Source organism: Arvicanthis niloticus, chromosome 11, assembly GCF_011762505.2.
Source record: "Arvicanthis niloticus isolate mArvNil1 chromosome 11, mArvNil1.pat.X, whole genome shotgun sequence".
In the NCBI taxonomy this organism is placed as follows: Eukaryota; Metazoa; Chordata; class Mammalia; order Rodentia; family Muridae; genus Arvicanthis; species Arvicanthis niloticus.
Genome location: NC_047668.1, coordinates 67071254 through 67085301, shown reverse-complemented (window position 1 = coordinate 67085301; position 14048 = coordinate 67071254). Strand labels below are relative to the sequence as shown.

The 14048-nt window shown below is 38.0% G+C and overlaps 1 protein-coding gene across 28 annotated transcripts in view; it reads left to right on the top strand.

Annotated features, from left to right (window-relative positions):
• Slc8a1 (solute carrier family 8 member A1) overlaps positions 1–14048 on the top strand; it is a 286639-nt gene that overhangs the window by 20214 nt on the left and 252377 nt on the right. The window lies entirely within an intron of this gene.

Sequence of the window (14048 nt, the reverse complement as noted above, 5' to 3'; positions counted from 1 at the left end):
TTTCAATATTCATAGTACGTAAGATCTTAATATCATATTTTTACTTTTTTTTCATGGAGCAAGACAAAATAAAATTGTGAAACAATTTAGTATATTACTTAATATGAGTAGAAAGTTTTATTTTGTTAGAAATCACGAGGAGTACATATATACATATGTATATATATATGTGTGTATATATGTGTGTGTATATATATATATACATAACACATAAATACTAAAAACAAATGTTTAATATACCACAAAACTTGCTAACTACATTGTTGTATACAAATTTGGAAAAGCCTGAAAACGAAACACCTCTGAGAATGTCCTGACTACCAGGGTTGACTGAATGTTTCTATGACTTTTATTTGATATTGTGTATTATGAGACTCTATGCTAATGCGTCTACTTGTAGGATAATGTTGAATTATCATGTGTGACTAGTCCTGCTTCATCAGTTGGGTTCAACATGGATTTATTTAGTTCTAAATCTTGTTTTCTTTTACATGACGATGTGAACCTTTTTACCCTAGTGATATATAATAGAGACAGAAGTAAGATTTCTGCCAAGAATTCTTGCAGATGAGGTGTGGGACAGAGACAAAGAAGTGGCAAATGGCTGACTCTTTCCTTCTCCTTACTAATGCTTTGCCCTCTCATGATGCCTTGCTGTATCATGGAGTTGCTATGTATGAAACGATTGTTCTATCAAGAGCTGCTATTAAGAGAGCAAGGTCTCCTGCCTCGCCCCCAGAGTAAGCTACAAAAGAGACAGGTTCAAGAAGGAAGGAAGGAAGGAAGGAAGGAAGGAAGGAAGGAAGGAAGGAAGGAAGAAAGGAAGAAAGGGAGAAAGGAAGGGAGGGCAGGATTAAGGAAGGACACCAGAGAGGACATGGTAGCATTTGTAGTGCATCAGTGAACCTTAAAATGAGTAAGAGTGTTGACTGAAGGATTGGCAACTTAGGTAATTAAGGAAAATACGTTCAGTAAGATGAATTGTAAACTTGGTTCAAGTCTGTGCTAGCAGCAGATAATAAGTTCAAATGGCAAGTATGTGCTTATCAAAAATGTCATTTGCAACAAAGAAAGAAAAAATGGGGGTGGAGGAGCTGATAGTTAGAAGGACCAGGTTTCCTTGAAAGGGCTTTCTGGGGTTCTTAGGTTTCTTTGATGCTGTACAATAGAAATTAATGGTTGTTGAAATCAATTTCACACAGAAACTAAAGAAAGGAGAGATTACGCTCGTCACATTCATGTAGTGTGTGGAGGTGGTCAGTGTTTTCATTAGTGTGTGTTTTATGATGTTAAGATCCTACCTACTGAAATGTATTTTATGGAAATAGAATACGGTAGCAAGTTGGTATTGTATACACTCGTAGAAAGATTTCTTCCAGGGACTTTCGCTGACTCTGATCTGCTCCAAGTTGGCACACAGCTATCTTATTTCTCCACTTGCTCTTTCTCCCAGTACATTTTCAAGTGACTTTAGCTATAGACAGCATCCATAATCCATGTAAAATTTTAATGCCCTCCAAAGGTAAGCCTTAACTGTGCCAAAGCTGGAGAGTGTTTGACACAGGGTGTTTACTGTTAGGGATAAAAGCTTCTCACTAGAGTTAAGTTCATTTTGTTGTTGCTCCGTGCTCTTAGGTTTTTATCAAGCCATAGATAAGCAATCTTCTGTTTGGTGGCATGAGAAGAAGAAGAAAAGGAAGAAAGTCTTAACATTTAGATGGTGATTTGATGGAATTACATTCCACCAAGCTTCAGTTAAAACATTCATTCTTTCAATGCAATTAAACCGATTTTATTTTTGTTAAGGGAAGACTATTGCCAAGCTCCATTTTTATAAATTGATGTTTCCTTTGAAAATTTGTAAGAATTGGTAGACTTGCTGAACCTTCATAGAACTGGCACTGTTATTTGTCTTTGTGTAAGCATGTAAACGCTTGTGTGGAGGACAAAGGGCAAAATGAATGTCATCCCTCAGAAGCATTCTATCTGATTTTCTGAGACTGTCTCTCACTCATCTGTAGCTCACTGGCTAGGGTAGTCTTAGACAAGCTGGCTGAACAGCAAGCATTTGCCAAAGATCTACCTGTCTTCACATCCCCAGTGCTCTGATCACAATGGCTCATCACTAAACTGTGAATTTCCCATTAATTAATTTATTTATTCACTTTATAGTTCAATTGAATCCCCTCTCCTCCCAGTCCCCCCTAACATGGCCCCTTCCCCCACCCCTTCTTTATCTCTGAAAAGAGAGAGGTCCTCCCTGGCTAGGAACCCACCCTGGCACCTCAAGTCACTACGGCACTAGGCACAGCCTCCAATGAGGCCCAGACAAGGCAGACCACCAGTTGGGGGTACAGTATCCACAAGCAGGTAACAGAGTCAGAGTAAGCCCCTGCTCTAGATATTGGGGGACTCACATGAAGTCCCAGCTATCACATATGTGTGGGAGGTGGGGGGCTAGGTCCAGTCTTTGTATGCTTTTTGGTTGCTGGTTCAGGCTCTGGTATCTTCAAAGTTAGTTAACTCTGATGGACAGCTATATTTGTCACTGTTTGCCCGGACACACAGGTTGCCCTGTGTGAGGGAAACATAAATGAATACAGTAGCAACCCCTGCCAAGTTGGGCAGGAATGTGCCGAGCTGTCCTCAGAGGATCAATAGGGACACAATGCAGGCCTGCCTTCCTCTTTTAAGTTGGAGGCCTAAGGCTAGGTGTGTATCCTCTGAGAGGCTCCAGCCAGCAGATAACCAAAACAGATGCAGAGCACCCACAATCAAACATTAGACCTAGGTCAAGAAGTCCAATTGAAGAGTTGGGGGAAGGATTGAGGATTCCAGAGGGAATAGGGACCAACCTATCTTTTTTTCTTCTTCCTCCGAGTTCTGAGAATTAAATTTGGATCCTCAAGCTGCATGACTCTCCCTGAAGCCTCTAGACCAACCACAAAATACCAGTGTAGGATATTCTTACTGCACTATATTCTCTACAACGAAATGAGAAATGTTAGAGATGGAAAAGTATTTCATTTTTAAGTAGACTGAAATTACAGCCCTACATTTATTTTCATCCTTCCCAGCATCTTAATCATAAAGAGATTTTAATCTGACTTTGTAGCAGTCTATTGTTACCAGGGTTTGTAGGTGCTGGGTAGGCCTGTTGGTTCTACAGATTTCTGTGTTACTGAGACTTAGCCCTGACGTAATCACCAAGAACTTAAACACAGTATTTCTGCAGAAAACATTATTAAATATATGTAGCTGGGCTGACTTCTCAGAAAGTGAGAAATACTAGTAGGTTCTTGTCTTCTTTTGGTAACGGATATCGTTTTCTTAGACAATGTTCCCCAAACTAGGTTCATGTGCCAAACCTAGAAAAAAGAGTTTTTCTCATCACGAAGTTGAGTGTGTGTGCACCCAGCCTAGGTTGTTCAAAGTGAGTTTCTAGCTTACCTGAGTACACAGCTAGTTTTGAAAGATGACTTTCTTTTAAACCTGCAGACACAGATGGAGCTGTTGACACAAAGGTATCGTTGAGTATTTGAAAAATGGTTTTGCTTGTTTAATGCTGTATACGAAGCCTGAATTTATTATTCTTTTCAAGGCACCCTAAAGAGATTCATAGCAAAGACTAGACTTAAAGTTTATCTACTTTCAAGGGACCATTAACCATGGTTGAAATAGGGTCCAATCTGATCACCGATAGAGACAGAGGCAGTACAGTTTTATTGATTGTTTGATGTCTAGAACTAAGGAGATCTCAGTCATCATCTGTTTCTTTTGAACACCAATTTTCTGTGGAGGTTTTAAATGTAGATACAGAGTGCCCTAGTAATGTTAATGATGTTTTAACTATTCGGAACCCTATCTGCATGCATGTAGACTAGATCTGAGAACATACTTCAGTCTAATATCATGTTGTTATCCCAACATTTAGTAGCTTTCATAGAAAATACATCAAGTCTCTTGTGTGTATATGTGTCAGTGTGTGCATATGGATACACATGCTCATGGAGGCCAGATGTTAATGTTGGTATCCCTATGCCTTTCTGCACTTTGAGACAGACTGTCTCACTGAATCCAGAGCTCTCGCCAACTGGCCAGTGTGGCTGCAAAGTAAGCTCCAAGGATCTAGCTGTCTACCTTCCTAGTGCTGGAATTGTAAATGTGGACTGCCAGAACCTTCCTTCCTACATACCCTCTAGGGATCCAGCCTTAAGTCTTAATGCTTGTGTGGTAAACGTTTTACCAACTGCGCCCTCTCCTTAGCTCTAAGCACCAACATTTTTGTTTGTAGTTAGGATACTAAGAACTTCTAATCTTTTGTCTTGTTTTTAAGTGTTGATAATGTCATTTAAATATTTAATGTAATAATGTCTGGATCTATTCATTTATCTTCTTACATAAGTGATTATTTTATATAGACTTCTTCTAAGATCAGAGGTAAATATGGGTATGAGTACTGATAAGTAATTATTACTACTTATAGAATCAAATAAAACCATTATCAAGAAAACTTTTAAAATTATACTGTAAAACTCCATTTAAGGGATGTAATTAAGAGCACATGCTTTTGTAGAAGCTCAGTCAATGGCAAAGTCAAAGCCCATGCCAAGTTAGCTTAACTTTCAGTGGGGAATTCTGTCTAATGTTAACTGCTAATGAAAAAATAAATTAAGGATGCACTGATGCGATTTGTGGTTGGTAGCTGATACCCATACATGAGCAACACCACTGATGGTTATTCTCTAATGATGTCAGTTTAGTGGAAGTAACTATAACAAAATACAATTTGATCTTCCAAAATCTATTATTAACTGTTCTGGGAAATGTTAAGGTTAATTAATTAATGTAGACACAAATCAAATTTAATTACTTAGTTGTGGGCCAATAATAATACCATTTTGGAAGACAATTTAAGAGATTGCGATTATTTATTGTTAGATGTATAAAGTGCTGAACTGAGAAAAGAAAGCATGTTGGAGCATTTACATAACATAGCTTAGCAAATCATTTTACAGGCATTTCCTAGCCACAATATAGTACAGTAAGTAATGAGTTAACGCAATTCAGTTTGAACAATAATTATAATTTTAGGTACGGTGTATAACCTTATTAATTCTAAGAAGTAGTCAAGGTATCTTAACACATTCAGCTCTCTTACAATCAGTCTTTGTATGCATTTTTAAATAAGAATTAAGAAATTAACAAACATTTAATATTATATAAGTTGTATATTACTACTATTATTACTTCTACTACTGTTGCTGCTACTATCATTATCATTGCAGGTCAGGAAAGATAAACACTTGGCTTTTGTGTATTTATATTGCCAATATTCTTACCTTGCTGTGTGGGATTCCATGAAATAGATACATCCATATATGAGACATTGATTCAGTTTCGGGATTAAAAACAAGAAGTAATACAGTAAGACCACCATATGTAATAAGCCACCCTAAGCAAAATTACTCAGAAAATCTGATGTGATCAAAACAGAGCAAGGAGGTATGTGCCAGCAAATTGGAAATGACAAAAAATACTGCTGCGTGTATTACACAAGAAGAACCATTCGTGTCCACTGCTTTGAATCTGGCATGTTCTGAATTTACTTTATAATAGAATAATTGTATCTCCTGCTAGACTGTTGAAGGAATGGGCTAACTTAGATGCTAATACATTTTTCCTAGATCATTTGCTAATGTAAGAAATCTGGATGGAATAATTTGAGTGCTTCAGAGACTTTCTACATGAGTAAATTATCCTCTCAGATTGAAATATTTATCCTTTGTGGAGTCTACCCCATATGTAAACCTAAACTATAATGATGTAAGATGCTGCTGTGAATATCTACATTTGATGATGTTATAACTACTATAAAAGTAAGACTTGATCAGAGGCAAACATTCATAAATTGTAATTCCATATTGCTAGAGCTTAAGTTGATTATGTGCATTGAATTTCTTTACCGTATAACCAGACTGTTGCACTTGCTGGTGTAATCTCATTTTCCCAGGTCTAGTTAGAATCTGAGGTTATAATATAGTTATTTAAAGAAATTTTACAATAGCAAATGAGGACATTTCACAGCTTAGGCACATTGAAGGGTATAAATTCTGAGTCATCACCATAGGAGACTCCTTATGCACTCCACAAACTTCATAATTTTTATACATTTATCATTATAACATGCCAATACATATGTGACATTGAAGATGAAAAATTGAGCCTCAAGAAGAGTAAAAATACTTCAAAGTACTAAGAAATGATAGATCCAGGATTCGAACCCTTTTGAACCAAATGTAGGAGTTAACATAAATCCCTCTATATGGTCATCTATAGCTTCTAATGAAAATGTACATGATTTCTAGGAAAACATCCTAAGTATTTTGTTTTGTTGTTTATGAGGTAGTCTTGGTATAGAACCACTGTTTTTGTTGTTGTTGTTGTTGTTTGTTTGTTTTATAGTTAGGGTCAACTTGTAGCTCAAGCTGGCTTTAGTTGGTTATGTAGCCAAGGGTGGCTTCTAACTGATCTTCCTGACTCCCTATACCAAGTGCTTGAATTTAGGTTACGCCACCACACCAGGATAGAACTTGATTTGGTTGACTTTAATCTTGTAGCCACTTGTGCAGTTCTTTGCCCACTTCTTTAACCACTCTTAACCCCTTTTCTCAGAATCACCAGTGGACTCTCACCAGTTTGCAAAACCTGAGTAGATTGTACACAGAATTATAATGTGGGAGGAGACTGTAATTGCTTTTCTTTCATAAATACACTGAGAACCGAGAGGAGGACATTTATACATACTGCCCTTAGTCCTTGTGGACGGAGCAACCTGGGACTTAAGGATTGTTGGTATTTTTACTGTCATTAGCTGAGGAAAACTGCCTTAGATAATATTTTAAAGTCACAGGAAGTGTAAATGCTTTCCTTTAAAATATCCCCCTTCATGTTGTCTTCCATAGTGGCTTCTGCAATATTATCATTAGGGATTTATGCTTTGAGGAAGGAAGACTGTGTCTGATACAAGATGCCATGTTGCCTTCCAGAGGTAGAAGTGGCTCTGGGCCTGGTGACATAAGAAAAGGATGAAAAGCCTGCAAGGCCAGCTGAAGGTGTGATCAGCTGTATAGAAGTACTGTGAGGTAAGCCCACTGAGGGGCTCAGGGGAAGATGCTGATAGACTAGGCAGGACTTTTATCTGCTGATTTCCCACAGTGCCTTATAAGAGAAATAGAGGACCTGGAAAGGACCTATACAGCAAACACAGAGTTAAAGAAAGGGTGCTCTTTTATTTCTGGCCTTCTTCCCGAGCATTCAGGGCTCTGGATGACATTTTCTTTCCCTCACGATGTCTCTGCTGGGTCATATATGGTAGTGGGAATTGTACTCAGGGTACGATATGGAGAGGGGGGACAAAGACAGGCTTAAGGCAGAATTTCTGACATCTGAAAGATGTCAGAAAAATTCAGGTATAGCTGCCAATTCAAATATCAGTGGAGTAGGTAAGAATTTTCCACATAGAGTTGAATTTTCTGGCTTTCTCCTTTCCTTCCCTTCCCTTTTCTTCCCTCCCATCCCTTCCTTTCCTTCCAATTTCTTTCTCCTTCCTTCCTTCCTTCCTTCCTTCCTTCCTTCCTTCCTTCCTTCCTTCCTTCCTTCCTCCACATGTCTGATGTTTTTTTCCTAAACTCAAGAGTAACTTTTGAAACTAAAGTCAGCTTCTCTCTCCCTCTCCCTTTCCTCCCCCTACCCCTCTCTCTCCATCTCTCTCCCCCTCCCTTCCTCTCGCTCCTGTGTGTATGTGTGTGAGTGTGTGTGTGTGCGCGCGTGTGCGTGTGTGTGTGTGTGTGTGTGTGTGAATTCACCTGTGAGTATTTGTTTAGAGGCTAGATATTAATGTCTTTCTCTCTCCATCTTCTTTTGTATTTTTACCGAGCCCAGGGCCCATCATTTCCCTTCTGCTAGCTAGTCAGCTGCACCTGGGGTTCCCTTTTCTCTGTACTCTTCAGTGCTGGAGTTATCAGTGTGAATCACTATGTCCAACATTTTAGGTGAGTGCTAAGGATCCACAGTCAGGTCTTTATCCTTGCACAGTGGGCAACTTACAAGATGAGCCATTTACCCAGCTATTATTTTTAACAACTATTATTATAATAACCATTATATTAAACATATTACAGGATAGACTACGGACTTGGGTGAATCCCCAAATTTATATTCCTTCCCAAAGTTTGGTTCTCTGTTTTACCCTAACTTTGTGACTTGATGAGGTTTGGGATATGATGGTGGTCACAATCGATGTGACAGTTTGGGATACGTTGATGGTAGTAGGAGTTGCAGACCTGGACGGTGTTAGTGACATTAGTGTACATGTAGTGTTGTTAGTGGAGGTAGGGACGGCAGTGGTGGGGGTGAAGGTGGTGGCAGTGTGTATGTGGCAGTGTGGGTGTGGCAGTGGTAGATACAATGTGACGGCAACTGTAATTTGCATATTTGATGGTAGTAGCAATGGGTACAGAGAGTGAGATGTGGTCGTGGAGAATTGTGGTAGTTATGACAGACAAGGTTAAAGTCGTGGGGATGGTGACTATACTCTAATTAATTGAGAGCAAGGCATCATGCCATTTCAGCTTAATTTTCACAAGTTTATTAACTAGATGCTCCCACCGCACTTATTGTATAAAAAATGAAATTGAGATTTTCTTTAAGTCTCATAGCTAGGATGAAGTGGATCTAGAATTCACATGCAGAACTGCCTGACCCTAAGGCCTAAACTGTCTTTAGGGGCTTTTAGACCCCAGTATAAACCTATTTGAGGCTATGGTACTGTAGCCCTAACTGCAACCCAGAAGCAAGAAGCAGAAGTGGCCATTTGTCTTCTATGGAACTCTTGAACACGTACCAGTCCACTGTTCAATCCCAATCCCAGGCTCCATTAGACTAGAAGACTTTGAAAAGCAAGAGGATACAAGACAGATAGTTGCTTCATTCACCTGCCCTGACCAATCTGTGTCTAGTCTTTCCTTTGTCACAGTATTTATTCCACCTTGCTCCTAATTTTGACAGGGACATTTCATTATGGGATTGTTGTTTGTTTGTTTGTTTGTTTTTTTTTTCATTCCTTTCTCTGGACGCTGTAGCAGTTGACTTCCATATATGGCTAAATACTGGATGTAGCTTTTCTCTATACTTAAAATAGTATTTCTTTCCTTTCCTTTTTTTAATGTTATCATGGTATGTAAATTAATGACTGCAGAGAGCTAACATAGGCAATATTTACTATCTTGAGTTGTTGCTGTTACCGAGAAGCAATACTAACCTGGAGGTAATAAACAGTAACAATTATTGATGGAAATCTTTCCTGTGATGGGTGACTCTCACAATGGTTCCTCTAATGCAAACTATAATTCCCAATTCTACAGAATAAGCAGTTTTTAATGATTTTAAGTGTATTTTTATTTTGTTTTATTTTTATTTGAGACACTGGCTTATGATATAGCCTAGACTGGCCTCAAATACATAATTTTCCTTCTTCAGCCTCTTGAGTGCTGGAACTGCAGTCATATGCTGCTACACCTAGCTTAGATGCCCTGTAGAGATGCCAAATTTCAAGTCACTCTGCTTTTAATTACATTCTCTCTAGAGGACAAGAACAAGGAAAAAATACCTAAAATCTAATGATGAGCCAATGACATCTTCTGTATACTTTTATAAATTTATATATGTCTATAAATGTACTTTTGGATGAGATATCTTTATTTTCTTTCATGTTTTAATTTTACAGGCAAATTACTGGTCCTTTTGGAGTAATTCCATTGGCAGTACTCATAAGTGTAATTAATTATAGCCTTTAAAAGAAACCTTTAAGTGGTTCTCCCTCAACCAAAAAAATACACATTTCTTATGCACATACATTTTTATTTAGAGAGAAAAAGAAGGTAAAATTATGTCATACTTATATACAGTATAGTTCTTAAGGAGCAATGAAACAAACAAAGCCCTAACATGACAAGGGCAGCTTACTATCTTATACATCAGTTGTTGCAATCATGATTTGACACAGTTTTTAAGTTGAACTATTCACTTTAATGCCTATAATCATGTTTCTGGTATTTATGTATCTGGAGTGAAGAGAAGACAGGAGGAATGGGAGGGAGATATAGGAGAGAAGGGGGATGGGAAAAGAAGGGAGGATAGGAAGGATAAAAGAGAGACAGAAGTTTGGGAGACAGCGTCATCAGGGAAAGAAGAGAAATAAAGGTTGGGGGCAGGGCAGACAGACCAAGAGACAAAGGCAATGAGGATACAGCCCTGATTAGATTCCAGCTAGTATTAAAATGAAATAAAACCTGGAATCAGTCCAGATTCCTGCTCAAACAAACAGCAAACAGTATGAGAATAAGAAAACAAGATGCAACTCACTGCTGATTTACTAAAAATAAACAGAAATTATGTCTTTAAAACAATGTAAGTGGAAGAGTCTCTTTGAAAAGCCCTCAGTACCTGGTGGAATCCACTAGGGCTAGGACCCTATTCCTTCATCCCTTCTGTCAACATGTTCTATAAGTACCTGGTCTGTGTCAAAATGCTGCAGAGTTGACTAAGGTATAGAAGTCCCTTCCATAGAGAACCTTGTGTCTATAAGAAGAGGTAAACAATATCCAACACACAGTCATGTGAGCGTGTAGTCATTCCTGGTACTCCAGATGCGCCTTCCTTGGCACGTCTGTGTCTCTCCATGCCTCTGGATAAGGCTCTTCGCTTTGGTGTTCAGGCTGAAAGCCAATGATGATGAGCTATCCACTTCTGGCAGCTGGACCCTTGATGTGACTGTTCTTCCTTGGAAGAGAACCATACACTACTGCTCTCTCGCAGTGCTCATCCCAGATGGCTTCTTTGCAGTTTGGCTGCCCTCTCTGGTAGAGACAAGAAGAGTAAAGATTTGTCGTATTCAAATCTGATCCATGTCTCACAGCATAATGAACCAAGAGGAACTTGACCTAGAGAAGTATCCATCCTCTAACATTATTTCTTAAACCAGTGTGTTGCCAGAGAAAGTGAGGTGGGTCCATCCTAGTCCTTTGGTATCATTTTACCAAGCAGAAATAAGTGAAGCCATATTGTAAGTCTTTGATAAGTTGGAGCATCTCAGACACAGGTAGCTTAGTGTTTTAGGATACAGTTATATAATACTGAAAGAAGTCAAGCAGACCACAAAGTGTTGAAGGCAGACATCTGTGTGGGTGAGTTCTTGGATAATATAGATAGGACAGAAGGATGTGAATATGATGTATTGATTAATATATTTATAATATACATATCTATAAATGTAAAGACAAATATAATGATACCATGAGTTTCAAGACTATATACTTATCCAGAAATATATAGAGCTGAGACATTATGGAAAAATAGTAAATTGAATAAAGTGAAACATACTCTGTAGGTTTCAAAGAGAAAACTTTCTTAATAGTTACTGTAAAGTATAATTTCTTTACTCAAACTCTTTTATTTCATGAATAATCAGTGGCCCTTTCTTATATGTGAGGCCCTTAAAGTGAGTTTATATTTTTGTACCTACAGTTAAGTTTTCTCAGTCTAGTGATATGTATGGGTTCATTCTGTTTACCGCATATACACATGACTACAGACACACATAAGCCTATACCATATATGCATGTATTTCTGTTGACTTATGCCATTTACAGAATGAGGATATGCATCCCTATTGCAAATAAATGTATATAACCCAGTACCTGCTGCATAGTAAATAACATTAGTTGTAATTATTTTATTTAGCTCTTTTACAAACAGTTGTTTACAAAGGTCTAATCTCTAGGCACAGAGATTGTATTAAAAAACAATCATCCATGTACATTAAATTTTAAAGAGGCTATTGGGAATTAGGCAAAATATGTTGCTCTTTTGACTTTCCTTTTCTAAAAACACAACAATTTGAATTTAGTGGATCATATATATTTGTGCATATGTGTGTGCACATGTATGCACATGTGTGTGTGTATGAGTGTATATGTTATAGAAATATTTAATCTCAATCTGGGATTTCTACACCACCTTTGACCATTTAGTTCCTGGATAAAACACACACACACACACAACCTTTAAATTTATAATAAGCCTTAGTCAGCAAAACAGCTGAGGAGATATCTATTCTCTATGCTATTATGTCTATTTCCAGCTAATAATCTTATTATATAATTTGCCATGTTTCATCTGAGTGCTCTTAACTCCAATTGGCCAACCTACATGGCTGTTATTTTAAGATTCTTACCCCATGGCATCTTCTCCTCTGTTTACCTTCTTTTATCCACCTTGTGGTTCTCCCCTGACCCTAAGCCCAGGAACCCTAAATCCTGTCAATGTCTCTTCTGCCCAACTCTTGGCTGTTGACATCTTTATTCAGCAATCCAGGATAACTTGGGGTCCAAAGTCACATAGCATCACTTGAGTCTCTGGGAGAAACTGGTGTTTAGCATAGCAAATAACCAAACCTCAGTGGTGTGTGTGTGTGTGTGTGTGTGTGTGTGTGTGTGTGTGTGCTCATGCGCACACATTTGAGTGTACTTATAGAACTGCTTGAGCATTTGTCTATTAGCCTAGCAAAAATGGTAACTACAGAGAATGATTAAAATTGTAACAAGATGCTGCTCCAAAAGTATGCCCCTGCAATGAGCTCACCACTTTGATAAAGGAAGTGAGTGAAGCCAAATGGATATTGCAGAGCAGGGAGCCCAGGCCAGTTGAAAGCTTCAATGTGGGAGAGGACACAGTTGAGTGGTTTTTTTTTTGGGGGGGTGGGGTAGCAACACTTGTCTGGTTACAAGGTCTCTAAACTCCATTTTGTTTTCACACCAACCCTTTGAGGAATTAGCAGATCTATTTCAGAGCAGGATTGTGTTACAGTGATTAATATCTAGTAAGACCTCAACAGGTGGCTCTTGAATAGAGAGCAGAGAAATGGAGGCAATAAAGGGTTTTACACAAAGGAATTAAATAGGTTCAAAGAATTAAATTGTCACCCAAAATGGCACAGGCAAGACTTGATGCTGCCAGCCAGTGGCATTAGTAACTGTCATACATCTGTAGCATGTCCCCAGATGCTAACATCTATCCAAGCTTGTCTTTATTCCCTGCTGGTTCTAATTCTTACAAATTTCTATGTTTTAATCCATCAGTATGTTCAGGAAAAACAAAACAATAAAATAATAACTTCTTACTAGAAGGAGACTTTCTTTTCCTTCTGCTTCAAACTTAGTGGAAGAAAAAGAAAAATAATCACAGCACAAAATGATAAATCACAATTATCATGAGTAGTATGAGAATTCCATAACCCTACACGCAATAATGTTAATTTACTCTCTTTTCCCATTTTTCTCTGTGTGCATATATATGTGTGGGAAAGCCAGAGGGTGACACCTGGCTGGGTGACACAGCACTCGTGCTTAGATTTTTCATGGGTGGTAGGGAATCGAACATTTCACCTTATACTTGCATGGTGTACATTTTACTGATTTTTCCCCCCAGCCTCCATTTCTATTTCTTTCCCCATTTGATTTTTCTTTATAGTAGTCCTAAGACTTTTTTAAAAAGATAAATGAAATTCTCTTGGCATTTTTGAAAGTATGTCAAAATATGATTAAGTCTGTCTGAAGACAGTCATCTTTTTTTCACATCTGTGGGCATCTGGGATTTCTGCAACTTCCTCCTATGAAGAAGTTCCTAAGTAATGCTGATCCTGCCAAAACTTTTATGTGTGTCAGAGAGATCAACTATGTCTTTATATTAAGTGGAGTTAAATCTTCATGTAGAAAGCTCTAGTGTGTTAAATCTAAGTTAGTGTAATAGCTGCTTCTTGAATATAATGGTATGGTAACTTCAATGAACATATTTTCTTGAATTTAAATCAAAATTCAAGATCAACACCCATATCTAATTTGTGTCAGGAAGAGAAATCATCTCACTTTATAGATGGAGCCTTCTTTGATTTTATGTTTCAAACAGTGCATTCCCCGAAACATTTTTGT